A 15,278-nucleotide genomic window follows, 5' to 3' on the forward strand; every position below is an offset into this window, starting at 1 on the left:
GGTTCCATGGTGTAATGGTTAGCACTCTGGACTTTGACTCCAGTGATCTGAGTTCAAATCTCAGTGGAACCTTTTGTTTGGACAGTAATACTGGTGTCCTTTCTACTTTCTCTAAAAATTCAGGGCTCATTTTGCAGATTTCCAGTCAGCATGTTGTAACTGAATAACTATCAGAGTGTATCAGAAGGAGAAGTTACATAAAGATATAATTTAAATCTCTCTCCTAAATGACACCTTAATCTGGGATTAATAATGAGTATAAAAGTAGCTGAAGACATAATTTATTAAAGTATTATAACAAATACCTCCTTTATAGGGCTGTCTTGATAACTGCCTCTCATTTCCACCTGTTGTCTGTTCCATTTGCACAACAGTAGCTGAAACTGATCCACAGTCAGTGTTGAACTGGACAGGCTGGTTTCACACAAGTGTGACTGACTTTTTGGGGCAATATTATAACAAATACTTATGAGACATTATATAAAAAGAAAGGTCAGTGCATCATGACTTCAGCTCCATTCAAAGCTTTAGGAGGCTTCATGGCCTCCATCACTCCATAAGACTGTTCCATCTGTTCTGCATCTCTGATATGTGCTGGGACGTGGTCGCTTGGATGTTTCACTGCAGCTCATCTAGTAATAATGAGTAACACATATATGAACATCAAGCTAATCATGTCATGCTAAACTGAGTCCTTGGAAGAGCAGAAGCTGTGAACAGACCTCATGGAGCAATGGTAGCACGTCTGAGTCCAGATCAGAAGGTTGCATGTTCAAATCATGTCAGGGTCACTGGTTTTATGTAATTTAGTCCTCTTTCTGTTCACACCAGGTCCACTAGAGCTCTCAGACTCCTCCACTGCACTGAATTCTGGGTAGTTTTCACTTGAAGCAGAATGTCGGCTTTCTCCTGTGTTTTCTGGTTAAATTACTGCACATTCAGGGAAAATAGAGTTAGGGTTAAATAGAGCAAAAAATCCTGAGTCATCGATCTGCATTCGTTTAGAGGGCCGAAAGGGAGCAAGTGTGAAAACACCCTAAATTTTAATCTTTAGTGGGACCAACACTCCCCCAAGTAGCTTCTTCAGTTCTACAGTGACAATGTTCTTCCTCAGCCAGTTGTTGTCTTTGTCTTGTTGTCTGTGGGTCTTTGATGACAGCCCAGCTGGGATAGCCACAGGTTTGCAGGGCCTTCCTGATGTGATGTTGCTCCTTCTTCTTCTCCTCTGAGCTGGTCGGTACAGTTTGAGCTCTGTGCTGCAGCCATTGCGACAGCCATCGCACCTCAGAGTGATCCAGCAGTGCCTCATGTTAAGCAGCATACAGTGAGCAGCTTTAATCTCTGGATTGACAGACTTTATCTGCGCAATAACTTACAGAACAGAACGTCTTCCAAAATATCTCCTTTCCAGGGATAGCACACCAAAACTATCAACTGAGCAGCACTGGAGATGCTCTGCTCTGTCGATTCATCCAACTGAAAGGAAAATTGCTTACATGATTGCAGTCTATCCAGCAGCTGTGCCTGAATGTCAGCTGAGAGATCTTCTGTTCTCCTCCTCACCATGTCATTTGAAAAGGGTACAAATTTCAGTTTATTAGCTTCCTCTGTGCCAAGCAAAAGCTCACACCAGTCACATCTCTGTCCACCTGTACGGTCACAAAGCCGGGGGCAGCAACGCTGTTTTCCGGGATGTCTGAGTGCAGTCCTTTTTTTCTAGCTCTCAGGACAGGAGCTGTATCCACCCTGAAGGACAGCGCCACAGGTTAAAAGTTAAAAGGCACTTTGACTCTGGTGGGACTCGAACCCACAACCTTTGAATCACTTCTCCTGTGTTTAACTAGAAGTCCAATGCGCTATCCATTGCGCCAAGGCTAGCGCCCATGTGTCGACGTTGATGCCACAAATCGCGCCACAAATCGCGCCGAGAGCGCCGGTTCGAATCCCGCTAGGTGCGTTAATATTTTGCACTGAAATTACGCGAAACATATCGGTCGTTGTATGACATTTTACCGAGGTGACGTTATAATTAAAAACAAAGCGAAAGGAGAGTGATGCACACCGTTTGTATGTGACAAATTTCACGTGTCATTTGCTGTAATAGTCCAATTGCACATGCATGCATTGAATGGGATAAATGCAATCTGCTCGCTGTTTAGCTAATATGGAAAGAGCTTGAGAGGAACAGGATTGCATACAATAATTGTATCCTTAGTAACAAGCTGTAATGTGTTAATCTGCATTTTTCTTAACATCCTTTTTTGTATACCGACCTTGTCTGCAATATAAGGCTCATCAATGGCTCCAGACTCTTGATTAACCCCCACAAACCCAAATATATAAGAACAATGGAAAAAAAAACCTTATTGTTATTACCATTTCAGTAACTTTTTGGGGGGAATATTGCTCACATTGAGCACATGTAAAGGACCAGTAGGAGTTTATTTGCAGTCTTTACTGCTCATAAAGCCTCTTAATATTAGTCTAAATTCATATTTGGATAAACATCATTTTTTATCAAAGTATTTTGTGGAATTAAATGGTATTTACAAACACTGAAATCAGACTGTATTTACAAATCCTGTAAAAACCGAACAAAAGCTTTTGTAATGTTTATAGCCTCATTTAATTGTGATAAAGGCAGATTCACAGTTTTAAGAATCCACACATTCCAGAGGTCAAACAATACTGTCTGGCAGACCTGTTGTTCAATCTACTATCATTCTATGAAGCTGTACATGCCCAACTACCTGAACATTATTATTAACTGAATTACACAGAGGGGGAAACTGATACCAAAAGAATGTGTTTGTTTACACTATATACACACTGATATACACTGCAGCAAAGATGCTGCGCTGGTGGCAGGATGCTGCAGTGAAGCAGATGCCGGGCTGGCCTCAAGATTCAGAGAAGAGATGGGGGTCTGTCTCCCCCAAACACCAGCTGCCTTTTAAACCTGGCCATTCTGCTGTATTGGCTGGCACGGTAAAGCTGTGCAGGTTGTCCCCTGCAGCCATGGTCAAGAGAGCTTCTCTCTGAGGTGTGGATGGCTTTGGAGACTCAATGGCTTGCTGAAGCACCTCGGTCTCCCGAGCCCGACTCTGCTTGTTGTACCTGAAAAAAACAACAACAAAACAGTAGTTTTACAGAAGCAATATATTCCACAAATACAGCTGACATGGTTCACATACTTCATGATTTACTCACCGTCATGCCAGCATTGCTGTGTTCACCTCAGGCAGCTGGATGGTGGTCTCAGCCATCACACAGGCTTTGTTGACAACACACTGGTGTATGCTGATGAAGAGTCTCAGTCATCCAGGTCATAATCATAGAGATGATTGAAGCAAGGCAAGGACTTGTAGAGTTTTCTTGAATGGAGTCGAACAGGTCTGGCTGCCCTTGGGACCCGATGAAACACCTGGAAAATTAAGGCAGTGTGAAATATAGCAGTAAAAGATAAGTGTACATGCTAGTTTGAAAAATAATGACCAGATATTACAGTAGCTGTCTTATAATTCACAATTATAAAGCCTGCAGTGAGTGGAGGTGCTGTGGCAGATGTACCAGTGAGTGGAGGAGCATCCAGCAAGGGGACAGTGACGTCCTCAAACTCCTCTGGCTCCAGCAAAGCGTAGCCTGTCTGGTCATATAGATACTCCACCCCATAAGCTCTCCTGAAAATCATACACACAAACACATCAAATCATATGTCATGTACTAATATATGCACTAAACCTAAATACAAATGAGTTTTTCCAGACATTAGGAAACTGTACCAGTGTATTTCCTTGGTGGTGTGTAGTCCACCAGCTTCAGGATCCATGTCTGTCAGTAACTAGTCCTAAAAGAACAACAATAGAAGAACAAGGAGGAGAAGCATAATGTTTATCAGAACACTAAGAGAGAGTTCCTCACTTTAACACAAAACAATAATTTAATTATAACAACTACATGATCATAGGATATTGAAAACCAATACAGTGATGCTATGACACAGTAATACTACACTACACTGCAGTAATAAAAGTCCATTGAAAGTTACGCTAACTGAAGACAAAGAGAGAGCTAACTAAAGCTAACAATAACAAGAGGCTTGTCTGTAGCTGATTAGCCGAAGCTAACGCTGTAAATGGAAATGTTTGCTAAAACACACTAAATGTAGCGTTCTCCCAGTCAAATGCTTTATAGGTGTAAACAACACAGAGGCCAGTCTATGATCAATTATTCCATCTGAGCCGTCGGTAACTGTGAATTTATCCTAGCCAGTAGAGCACCGGCTAGGTACGTTCATACATACATTGCTACACAAACGTAGCGCTTTACAATCACATACCAGCATGTACACAACGACACTCACTCACCGACACGTCGGAATCTCCGGTAGAAATTAATCTTGCAGACGGTTACTGGGGTAAATTATCCTGATAGCCGTCCACGGCGACGTAGCTCGGTAAAAGGCAATGACGAAGCCATAGCAACAGCGTCGTGACCGGGCCACATCCGCCTCAAGCAGTGGTCCGAGCTGTGATTGGCCGGCTCGTTGCCAGGGGCGGGGGCTGGCGAATCGTGGTAGAGGGCAGCTCTGTCATTGGTCAATTCGTGGTCAATTCGTGGTAGCACTCGGCCTCGTGGTTGGCCGTCGGCGGAGGTAGGCGGGAGCTGGCGAATCGTGGTAGAGGGCGGCTCCGTCATTGGTCAATTCGTGGTAGATTCGTGGTAGCACTCGGCCTCGCGATTGGCTGTAGGAGGAGGCGGCTTGCTCGACACACGGGCGGCCGGAGGCGCCACAGAGCCACAAAGCAGTCTGTTTGTTTGTCCTAGAATGAAAGGCAGAAATCCGGAATAAGCAGCAGCATTCCAGGATAGTCAACAGAATTCCGGAATTATACGATATACGATACGATACGTCTGCTGCCATCAGGAAAGAGACTGCGCAGCCTCCGGGCCAGGACCAGCAGACTGAGGGACAGCTTCATCCACCAGGCTGTCAGGAAGCTGAACTCTCTCCCTGCTGTGCCCCACTTTCTCCCCCTTCCCTCTACAAAAGAACCCACCCCCCCCCCCCCAAGTTAGGAACTCTGTGCACCAGCCACTTTACCCTGTGCATTCTCTTGCACCCTAGTCATGTCATCCAGTCTCATATAAGCTGCTTAAACCATTCCTGGACTGTTTACATTATGCCAACTGCACTGTCTTGCACTATACATCTTCTGCACTCTTACTGCATTGTGCCTTCATTTTTGTGCCTTGTATTTTGTGTGTGCCTCATTGTAGGTACATTTTTTTACACTTACACAAGTTTTTAGTTATATGTTATATATGGAGTGAAGAGTAACGCAATTTCGATTCTCTGTATGTCCAGCACATATAGCAGATTTGACAATAAAGCTGACTTTGAATTAAAACGAGTGAGTTGTAAAAAAAATCACCTCCCATACAATTGACACTAGAAGAGAACCTATCATCTGAGACCAGAATGTTTTTTGTACCAGGCTGTAAACATGTTCATTTCTGCTTTCATTTTAACATGGGAGTCTATGGGTAATAACACGCGTGAATTACAATTTTTCACACATGTCGTAAACATTCCAACTTAAGACTAGTGGTTAAGACCTTCAAAACTCAGTGTGTAACATTGTTGGTAAAAACTGTTTGCTTTGGCATGTTTGTAGAGAAGATTGAAGCAAGGTGTCTGGACTTGTAGAGTTTTCCTGAAGACATTTCACTGCTCATCCAAGCAGCTTCATCAGTTGTTGATCTGTTGGTGGGGAAACATGGTTTATATGTGGTTGCAGACCTCAGTGGGTGGTCTGGATAAAACTCACAAACAATAGCACTAAATGTTTCCATAACTACCTGTGATGATCTGGCTGCCTGTGCCAGGTGTGTCTAACGACTGGCTAACGACTATGAGACTGCTGGTAGACAGCCCATTGTTCTTGCTGTTAGCATGTGACTTGGAGTGAAACTTCCTGGGAATGGATGAAATAACTGCTTTGTATGTGGTAAAAAGATGAGGCCACCACCTCGAGAAGGTTTTACCAGCTTAACATAGATGGCTTCCTTGACTTCCTCTCTGTCTAAAATGTGAACATTGTTGTCCTCAAAGGAGTGTCCTTTGTCTTTGAGGTGGAGGTGAACAGCTGAGTCTTGTCCTGAGGAGGTGGCTCTCCTGTGCTGAGCCATTCTCCTGTGGAGTGGTTGTTCCAATGTACAGATCAGAGCATTCCTCACTGCACTGGACTGCATATATGATATTGCTGTGTTTCTCCCTGGGAGTTTTATCCTTTGGGTGTACCAGTTTCTGTCTCAGGATTGTCCTCCAGTGGAGACTGCAACTTTAACACAGCGCCTTGGACGAAAAGCAGACTTGCAGAATGAAAGGCAGCATTCCAGAATGAAAAGCATTCCAGAATGAAATTCAAATTTCCGGAATGAAAGGCAGTAATCCAGAATAAGTGGCAGCATTCCAGAATAGACATCAGTATTCCGGAATGATAGGCAGAATTCCCGAATAACACTCTGTATAGTGGAACAGAAGTCAGCAAGACATCATTCTGGAATGAAAAGCATCCCAGAATGGAAGAAAGCATTCCCAAATGAAAGGCAGAAATCTAGAATGAGAGCATCCTGGAATAGACATCCATCCACCCACTCCAGAATGATAGGAAGGATTCTGGAATGGTAGACAAAATTCTGGGATTAAACCCCTAACCCAACAGCGGCCTGTGATGTCATGGAAGCGTGCGTTCCAAAATGGAAGGCAACATTCCAGGACAAAAGTCAGCATAACAGAATGAAAAGCAGATTTGCGGAATGAAAGACACCATTCCAGAATGAAAAGCAGTCCATAATGAAAGTCACAATTTTGGAATGAAATGCAGAAGTCCAGAATAAACAGTAGCATTCCAGTATAGACATCAGTATTCCGGAATGATAGGCAGAATTCCCGAATAACATCATAACATCATTTAATCAATAGGGCTCGACCGATTAGCTCGATCCCCATACGGCCAATCTGTGTTTTCATTGTTGAAGCGTGGACATGCCTGTTTCACTTACTGTGTGCTGGTTGGTACATTGGACTCAAGGATTGGTTTTTGAAGACACTCCTCCAAGTGGTGTCTTCAGTTCTGCTACTATTCTGGTTGGGAATCTGAGTTTTATGTGTTCAGGATCTCTGTGGGTGGATCTTGCAGGAAATCAGACTTTTAATCTGAGGGCCCAGGGTTCAAGTCCCTCTTCAGGAGCAACACTATATATCCCTAACCAGAAATCTTTGTACATATCTTTACCAATGTCAAACTAAGAAAAACATGTGCTTTGTGTTGTTCTTCCACCAACTGAAACATGAAAAGCAAGAAGTCACATGTGGCTCGTTGGTCTAGGGGTATGATTCTCGCTTTGGGTGCGAGAGGTCCCGGGTTCAAATCCCGGACGAGCCCTTATCTTTGAAATTCAGTAGATTAGATAGTCTGTCTCATGTTTACATTTACAGGAATAATCTTCAACCCAAATAGGTTCATATTCCAATTTAGACCCTGTAAACAGCAGTCTGCTCAAACTCCTAGAAGCAATCATTCTAGAACTAATATTGTTTCTTCAAGAGAAGAAGTCTTTGCACTGAGGACTAACGTCGGAAGTAAAGGCTGCACGTAGACATTTTAAGCCAATGATCCCCTCGGCAATAATAAGGAATGTCAACTCACTACTGAATAAGATGGATGAGCTGTTTGCGCTGGACAATCAACAGAGTTACCGTGAGTGCAGCTTATACATCTTCACAGAGACGTGGCTCACTGATATGAGACTGGATGCTAACGTGGATCTACCAGGCTTTACTGCTGTGAGAGCCGACAGAGACATGAATGCTTGTGGGAAGAGCAGAGGTTCATCATATATGTGAATGAACGCCCAGGACATGTCTCAGTGAAAAAGGTACTGTGTTGTCAGGACTTGGAACTGTTAGCCTGCGGCCATATTACTTGCTGAGGGAGCTAAGTCACGTGATCGTGCTCTGTGTTTACGCCCCACCGAGCGCGGACGCATCAGCTGCCTATGAGAAGATACACACAGTAACAGCAAGACTGCAGACAAAGCACCCCGAGGCGTTTATGGTCCTGGTTCACCTGCAGCCACAGTACACCCCCTGGTCAAAAGGATGTCTAAAACCACACGTTCAATCAGGAAGTGGTCACCTGAGGCAGAGGATGGTCTGAGGGACTGCTTTGACACCACTGACTGGGATGTAATGCTAAAAACACATGTTGAGGACATAGGGGAGCAGACTCACTGCACTCAAAAAACTGATTCAAGCCCCTCTTAGAGGTGAAACATTATTATTTTGTTTGTCTTATGAAAATGTTATTAATTCCAACAATACCCAAATATGTTTAGCAGATGTAACATAAATATATATTTGCTTTGACTCCCGTGGCCCTCTCAAACCGAATGAGTTCAACTAGCAGAGCAAGAGCATGAGCAGGAGATCAGCCTCTGTCCTACCCGCCATCCGCCTCTGCTTGAAACTACTGTTGGTAAGTTTTCTGTCTTCTATTCAATAAGTTTATTATCTTTATGTGAAACAATGTGCATGCCTTAAGATAAATGGACATTGAGCTTAAGAAGAAATGTCAGTCATTGTTCATGTTGGGGTAGACAGGCTACAAGCAGCTAAGATTAGTTAGCATTCGTTGTAGCTAACGTCTATGGTCGCGTCATATAGCCGTCAGAGGTAAGTGGTGAACACGGTTAGTACTTGGAGTTTTCTACACAGGCACGTTGAATTCATCCTTAATGCACTGAGAGCACAGCTCGCCGCCAGCTAACGCAATCCAAAAGTGCTTGGCTTTACTTTTGTAGTGTAGCTGACAGGCTAACGTTAGCCCAGAGCTAACGCTCTGTGTTAGCCTAAGCAGCACTTGTATGCAGGGGTACAGCCCCCCCCCCTCCCCATTTAGTGAGTAGGAAACTCCACCTAATGCTGTCTCGATTGCTCGTGAACTAAGTTCGTAAGAGAATAACCTCACCGCTGAAATCCATCCTCCATGTTTTCCTGGTTGCCACAGCGCTGCAATACTAGGGGTGGGCGAATCGATCTAAATATCGATAGTATCGATACCAAAGTTAGGATCAGTAATTACTCGATACTAGCGTGGTGAGATCGATATTTCTGTGGAAGTTTCTCTTCTATACCTTCAGCAACTTTACTCGTATTTACTCGCGGTGCAAACAGCGCTCCTCTCTCACTCTCAGTGCGCAGGCACACTCCGCCCCTCCCCCTCCTTCTCCACTCTGCCGGAGCAGACGGAGCTCCTGATTGGCTGTAAAGTACAGCTAGTATCATGGAGACAGCAGAGAGGAAGAGGAGCGCTGTTTGGAGTTATTTCACAGCGACAGATGAGAAGAAGAAACTGCTACTGTGAGGTGTGCAGGAAAGTGACCTGCCGCTGTGGAAACACAACTCATTTACACAAACATAAAGCAGCAGAGCCCAAAGCGGAGCTGCAGAGTAAACAGAGGGAGGAGGAAGAGGCAGATCCCCAAACATGAACCAGAGACAGTGGTCACTGACAAAGGCTTTACTGCAAAACACAGGTAGATGATTTAAAAAAGTGAAGGTTGAGTAATTGAGTAATCTGCAGCGTGAATTAATGCTGTCTTTCTGAGTGCTGTGATAAGACATGGATCGTTATCACAAGGAGCATTGCTGACATGATTGTGAAGTTAAAATTTCAAACTTATACAGTTCTGCACTTTTGTTTGCAGCTTGATTTATTAACAAATGTTTCTTGTGTATTATTATTCTGCCAATCACGATAATCTATTTAAGGGCAAAAAAGAAGGCAAAAAAAATTATTTATGATCATGAAATTTCAATGTAAAAGTATCGGTATCGGTGATACTGGCCCTGTATTTACTTGGTATCGGATCGATACTGAAATCTTCAGTATCGCCCACCCCTATGCAATACCGTTACTATAGTAACGGACCTAACAAAGCCAGTGGTTTCTTCGAGCGAGCGTAAAACACCGTAAAGAGAACCGTCGGTGCTGGTCGACGCTGGAGGAGGTAACGTCAGTGTCATCCCACAAAGTCCAGCTCATGCTGAAGCCTGACTGTTTGTCACATGGCCCCAGGTGACGTTAGGTTGATGTTAAAGAAACTTAGAAAAGTTGGGAGGAAGCTGCTGTTTACTTCCAGTTACAGTAGACGGTTTTATTTGTCTGATGACATGTTGTTGCCTTTTCTGCTCCCTCCCCACACACAATGGACATGAGGAGATTCTACCAAAGACACGGAGAGTTAGAGTTGTTTTCAGCTTTAACCCATATTGTAATAAGGCCAGGTTAGCTCCTGTTAGCCTGCTAGCTTCAGCCTCGCCTAGCCAGTGCACATAGCCACCTGCTCCTACTCTTATCAGCAAGAATAAAACACATGTGATGGACCGTCAGGACACAGTGGAGCATTATATGAACAGGGAAACACTGATGTAGCAGATGAGGCAGGGCATCATTATAAACACATCCACAAGGTTTGTTGTGAATTCAGCAGTTTTATAAGCAAATAAAAATAAGGACATGCATCTTTTTGTAAGTTAGTATTTTTAGTGTTTCAGTATTATCTGCATTAAGCAGTTTGGTTCATTTTTCTATGGGATTTGCCAGTTTTTTGTCTCTGTAAATGAGAGAAGGCCTCAGATATGGAGGCTGTTAGTGTAGTAGCACCAGTATGTTTGACAAAACTGTTGTTTCACTTGTAATTAGTTTGTCACCAAGTTTTTGTTGAATCTGTCTCTGAAATAGTCATTAAGTGTTTACTTCTGTAGGTAAAATAGTTTAACAACCTGTTAAAATCCGCAGGAAATCGCAACTACTTCATATTATTATATTTCATAATATACTGATGTACTTTTTTTCACCACCCACCCACAGAAGGTGTCCCCCCCACATTTTTAATGCTTCCTACGCCACTGACTAAATCACATTTTTACTTGTCAACAGTAACCCAGGCCTCCCGCGTGGCAGGCGAGAATTCCACCACTGAACCACCAATGCTGTGAAAAGCTGACATCTAGTGGTGCCATCGCAGGTTGCAGCCTCCTCATTCCAAAATCAATCCCTCCTCCACATATAAGCTGTGTCTCATTTCAGGGTCTGCATCCTTCGGAGTGCGCATTTTAAGGCCGCTTACGTCACAAAGCTGCGCGAAGGCTGTCCCAATTCGCCAAAAGTCGAAGGGTCCTTCAAATGCGTCCTCCAAATGCGTCCTCCTTTTGCCTGAATTTGGAGGATGCATCGCTACCATCCTTCGTGGCCTTAAATATCCCACAATGCTTTGCGGGCCTACTTTTTGTCCAATAGTACAATGACGGACCAAGCGAGCGGCAGCGGCAGGAGTGCCGAATTCACATTTAAATGTAAGTACAGAGCAGTAGTTCCAGAGTTTTAAAATGCTAGTAGTGACAGCGGCATTAAAAAAATGAGTTTTATATTTACAAACATGACGTCCTGTTGATACGAGGCGCTGTAAACTAAACGTTTTGATTGAATGTTGTTTCTTGTTGTTTACTGTAGTACAGTATAAAGCATAGTTCACGTGAGGAGCAATATTATCGTTATTATATCAAACGGTCATTCTGCCTGTTGTCATTTTGTTGTAGGAGGAGCAGAGAGAAACAGAAGAAACCTGACAAAACTTTTGAACAACTTCTCAGTGACCACAGTAAATCATTTATTGTGTGTGTGTTGTGTTATGTACAATATTTACAAAGACACAGTTTGAACATTTCTAACTATTTACCAGTGGGCATTATGAAAATGTACAGTTTATTATTTATAAAGATCAGCAGAAAATACTATTCACAAAGAACATATATATAAATGTTTGGCTGAGCAGGAGTCCTTGGTGCTGCTGGACTGGATGATGCCACGGTGAAGACCTTGGAGTCCTCTGGCTGTGAGTGGGACATCATCTGGGGGAGGGGGGTGCCTGTCTCCTCTGTCCACCACATCGTCCATCAGGGTTTGCAGAGCTGACGATCGGCGGCTGCCATGTTACTAAAGATGTTTTTAAAAAGGGCAAAAATAAAAATAATAACTTCCACAGAGCGGCTTCCAAAACAGCTTAAAATATGAAAAGCTATAAAATATGTATCCTCACCCTCCAAAGGTGATGATGGTCAGTACACCTCCTCCAGGACAGACAGCTGGTCCTGCAGGGAGCCCCACTCTCCTCCACCCAGCAGTAATTCTCTGGTGCAGTGACAGACCTGATGCTTAATGACACATTAAAGCAGTGCTTTCAGGGTTATTTGCAGGGTTCTTACACATTTAGCTATTTAATTTAAAGTATTAAAATTACAAACAGACCCTGTATCAAGTCTTACGATTGAATCAAATATAAATTACATTTAATCATATTTGTCTATCTACTGGTTATATATCTAGCGTTTGCTCAGTAGCTGGTATATTAATTATGATCAATAATATGGTTAAACAGCAGCTTACCGTCACCTCCCCACTGCGCTCTCCCAGCCTGAAGAAAATGAGCCGTCACCGGTTTTGCTGCCGCTGGAGCCGCCTCTCCTCTTCCTCCAACAACAAATAAATATATTAAAATATTCCAAATGTCTAAATCCACACTGTTGTCCCGCTTGTTGTGTAGTCCGTGTTGTGTCGCTGTCGCTGCTTTTGTTTTTCCCGGGGCAAAATTTATGACGTCACGCCACAATCAGGAAGTGCTTTGAAGGCCAGACCGTCCCATTTACCAACGGTGGAGGATCCTCCGGAGGATCCTCAGGAGGACGCGGCCTCCTGAGACTGCGTAGGCTGCGTCCTCCGAAGGATGCAGACCCTGAAATGAGACACAGCTTGTGTAACAACTGCTCTGGATTGGGATGAGTCTGAGTAGCACTTTGTTAGCTTTGTAAAGCTGTGTGGTAGTTATAGAGGAACTGAAAAGAGTCAACAACAACTGTCAGGGCTCGTCCGGGATTTGAACCCGGGACCTCTCGCACCCTAAGCGAGAATCAGGAAGTGCTTTGAAGGCCAGACCGTCCCATTTACCTGTCCTGCTGTGTTGATCCTAACTGGACAGGCTGGTTTCACACAAGTGTGTCCAGATCAACCTGTCTCTGGCAACAGATCATCACCTCATCACCTCTCACCAACTTCCCTTCATCTGCTTGGAGCCGCAGCCAGGCGGTGCCAGATCGTTCATATGGTGGCATATTAGTCATTCATTTATTGCCACATGTTTTCATTGAATGTTACATGTATTGATTTAATGTCTGCATTGTGGGTCAAATAAAGGTTTCCTCCATTTTAATTCATATTGATTCAGTTCACGCTGTGTTTATGTCTCCTTGTAGCTGACAGCAGCAACAACAGGGCTCAGTCTGTTTTACCACTGGATGTAGTGAAGTTTGTAGTTATCCAGAGAAGGACTGTGTGCTTTATGATTTGTATCTTAAGAGGAGATTTGCATATTAGGGATGAAATAAATACAGCGTGAAATATAAATAAATAAATAAATAAACTGCAAATGTCCCTTTCGGGGCTCCATAAATGTTAATCCTAAAAAAGGAACATCCAGTGTGGACTTGCATACACAGTGAACATAAACTGCTATAATAACAACTTTAAAAACAATCAGACTAATTCCACTGTGATCCTTAGCAGCATTATCCATAATAAGATTGTCAGTGAAGAAAACAAACAAATATAAACACACACAAAACACTCTTCACACACACTCTTCTCCCAGCTCTTATAAAGACATCATGGAAGCAGAGTCCTACCGGAGCTCCAGAGAGACACAAACAGCAGCAGCGCTCTGTGACCCATGTCCACTCTGTGTGTCCTCCAGACAGTCCTCCTCATGTCTCTGCTCATGTCTTTATCAGGACAGCAGTCAGGTCCAGCCCTCTGGGGGATTTCTGCTCTCACTGTTTAACTCTGATTTCCTGATAGCAGCACTCACACAGCTCAATGCTGAAGACACACACACACACACACACAAATGTTGTCTTGCTGCCTCATATATCCAGCCACTGAGTTACCATGGTAACCAGGTCATCAGAGTTATTCAGCTCACCTGTCAGTGATCAGATCTGTTCTGTTAGTATCTTAAGTGACTGCAGACAGTGTTGTTAGATGTGTTTATGTTTTACGAGTGTTCACAAAGTGAGAGAAACATGTATTAGCATGTTGCTAACAGACGCTAATTTCATGTTGTCTGTGTTACCTTAAAGCTAGACTCATAACCAGAGAGTAAGTACGCTTATATGAAGTTATGAGGTTAAGTTGGTTACATGTGTGACTGTGAAATGAAGATGCATTTGTTTATTTCTGAACAGAATGTTTGAGATTAGTGCAGCATATACATTGAAAATGTTTGGATGTTTGTATTTGGAATCAAAGCAGAACATAAGCAGAGAGCCAGACAAAATGGTGAACTAGAACAGAGCAAATGTACTGCTGAAAATGTCCTGAGCTCATGCGTCTTACTACAGAGCTACAATAGTGGATCATTTGTAAACTTTTCTGTTTAGTAAGGCGTATGGTTAACTGATCATTTGATGTTTGATGAACTCCTTCTTGTTGTTGGGGGGTCTTGTTTTTGTGGCTTTGCTGAGTGCCCACTTGGGGTAGCCACAGGTTTGCAGGACCTTCCTGATGTGGTGTTGCTCCTTCTTCTTCCCCTCTGAACTGGTTGGTACAATCATGCTGTTGGTAACAAACACATGTGCTTAATGGGTAAGGTGGGAGGAGGCATGAAGAAGAAAGGCTTTACTATGAAGTCTGGATACATCACTGTGAGTTTAATGGAACTTATTGGAGTCTTAACTCATAATGAAAGAAGTGACATAATTAGTTTCATGTTTACTTAATATTTTGAAGTGTAAAAATGTTTCACCACAGACGTTGAGTAGAGCCTGCTTACAGTTTTTAGAGTGTATATCAGTTCACCGTGCAGCATAGTGCTCATGAACAGTGAGCTGCTGAGACACACCGACATGTGGACTTTGCTTCTTTAGGGAAAACATTGAGATGCATTTTCACACAGGTTGGTTTGATTCACTGTCCTCTGCACTTAGGAGGCCAGTGCCTTATCCATTAGGCCACTGGGGCTAACATGTGCCTCCTCCATGTGTGTTAAGGTCTTCCCCTTCCTGGGTGATTCACAGGGGTGTGGGGTCAATCAGAGGTGCTGTAACCGTTGTGATTTGGAAGATGTACTCCAGACATTGACAAGAATTCTTCAATTAA

The 15,278-nt window shown here is 43.3% G+C and overlaps 2 non-coding genes across 2 annotated transcripts; both read left to right on the forward strand.

Moving 5' to 3' along the window:
• Positions 1-72, forward strand: trnaq-uug (transfer RNA glutamine (anticodon UUG)). Its single transcript has one exon. It is a non-coding gene; the product is annotated as a tRNA-Gln (tRNA).
• A 7,307-nt stretch (positions 73-7,379) lies between these two features.
• trnap-ugg (transfer RNA proline (anticodon UGG)) lies at positions 7,380-7,451 on the forward strand. The gene has a single exon. It is a non-coding gene; the product is annotated as a tRNA-Pro (tRNA).
• The last annotated feature ends 7,827 nt before the right edge of the window (positions 7,452-15,278 follow it).

The sequence above is a fragment of the Parambassis ranga genome, unplaced genomic scaffold (genome assembly GCF_900634625.1).
Source record: "Parambassis ranga unplaced genomic scaffold, fParRan2.1 scaffold_22_arrow_ctg1, whole genome shotgun sequence".
NCBI classification, from domain to species: Eukaryota; Metazoa; Chordata; class Actinopteri; family Ambassidae; genus Parambassis; species Parambassis ranga.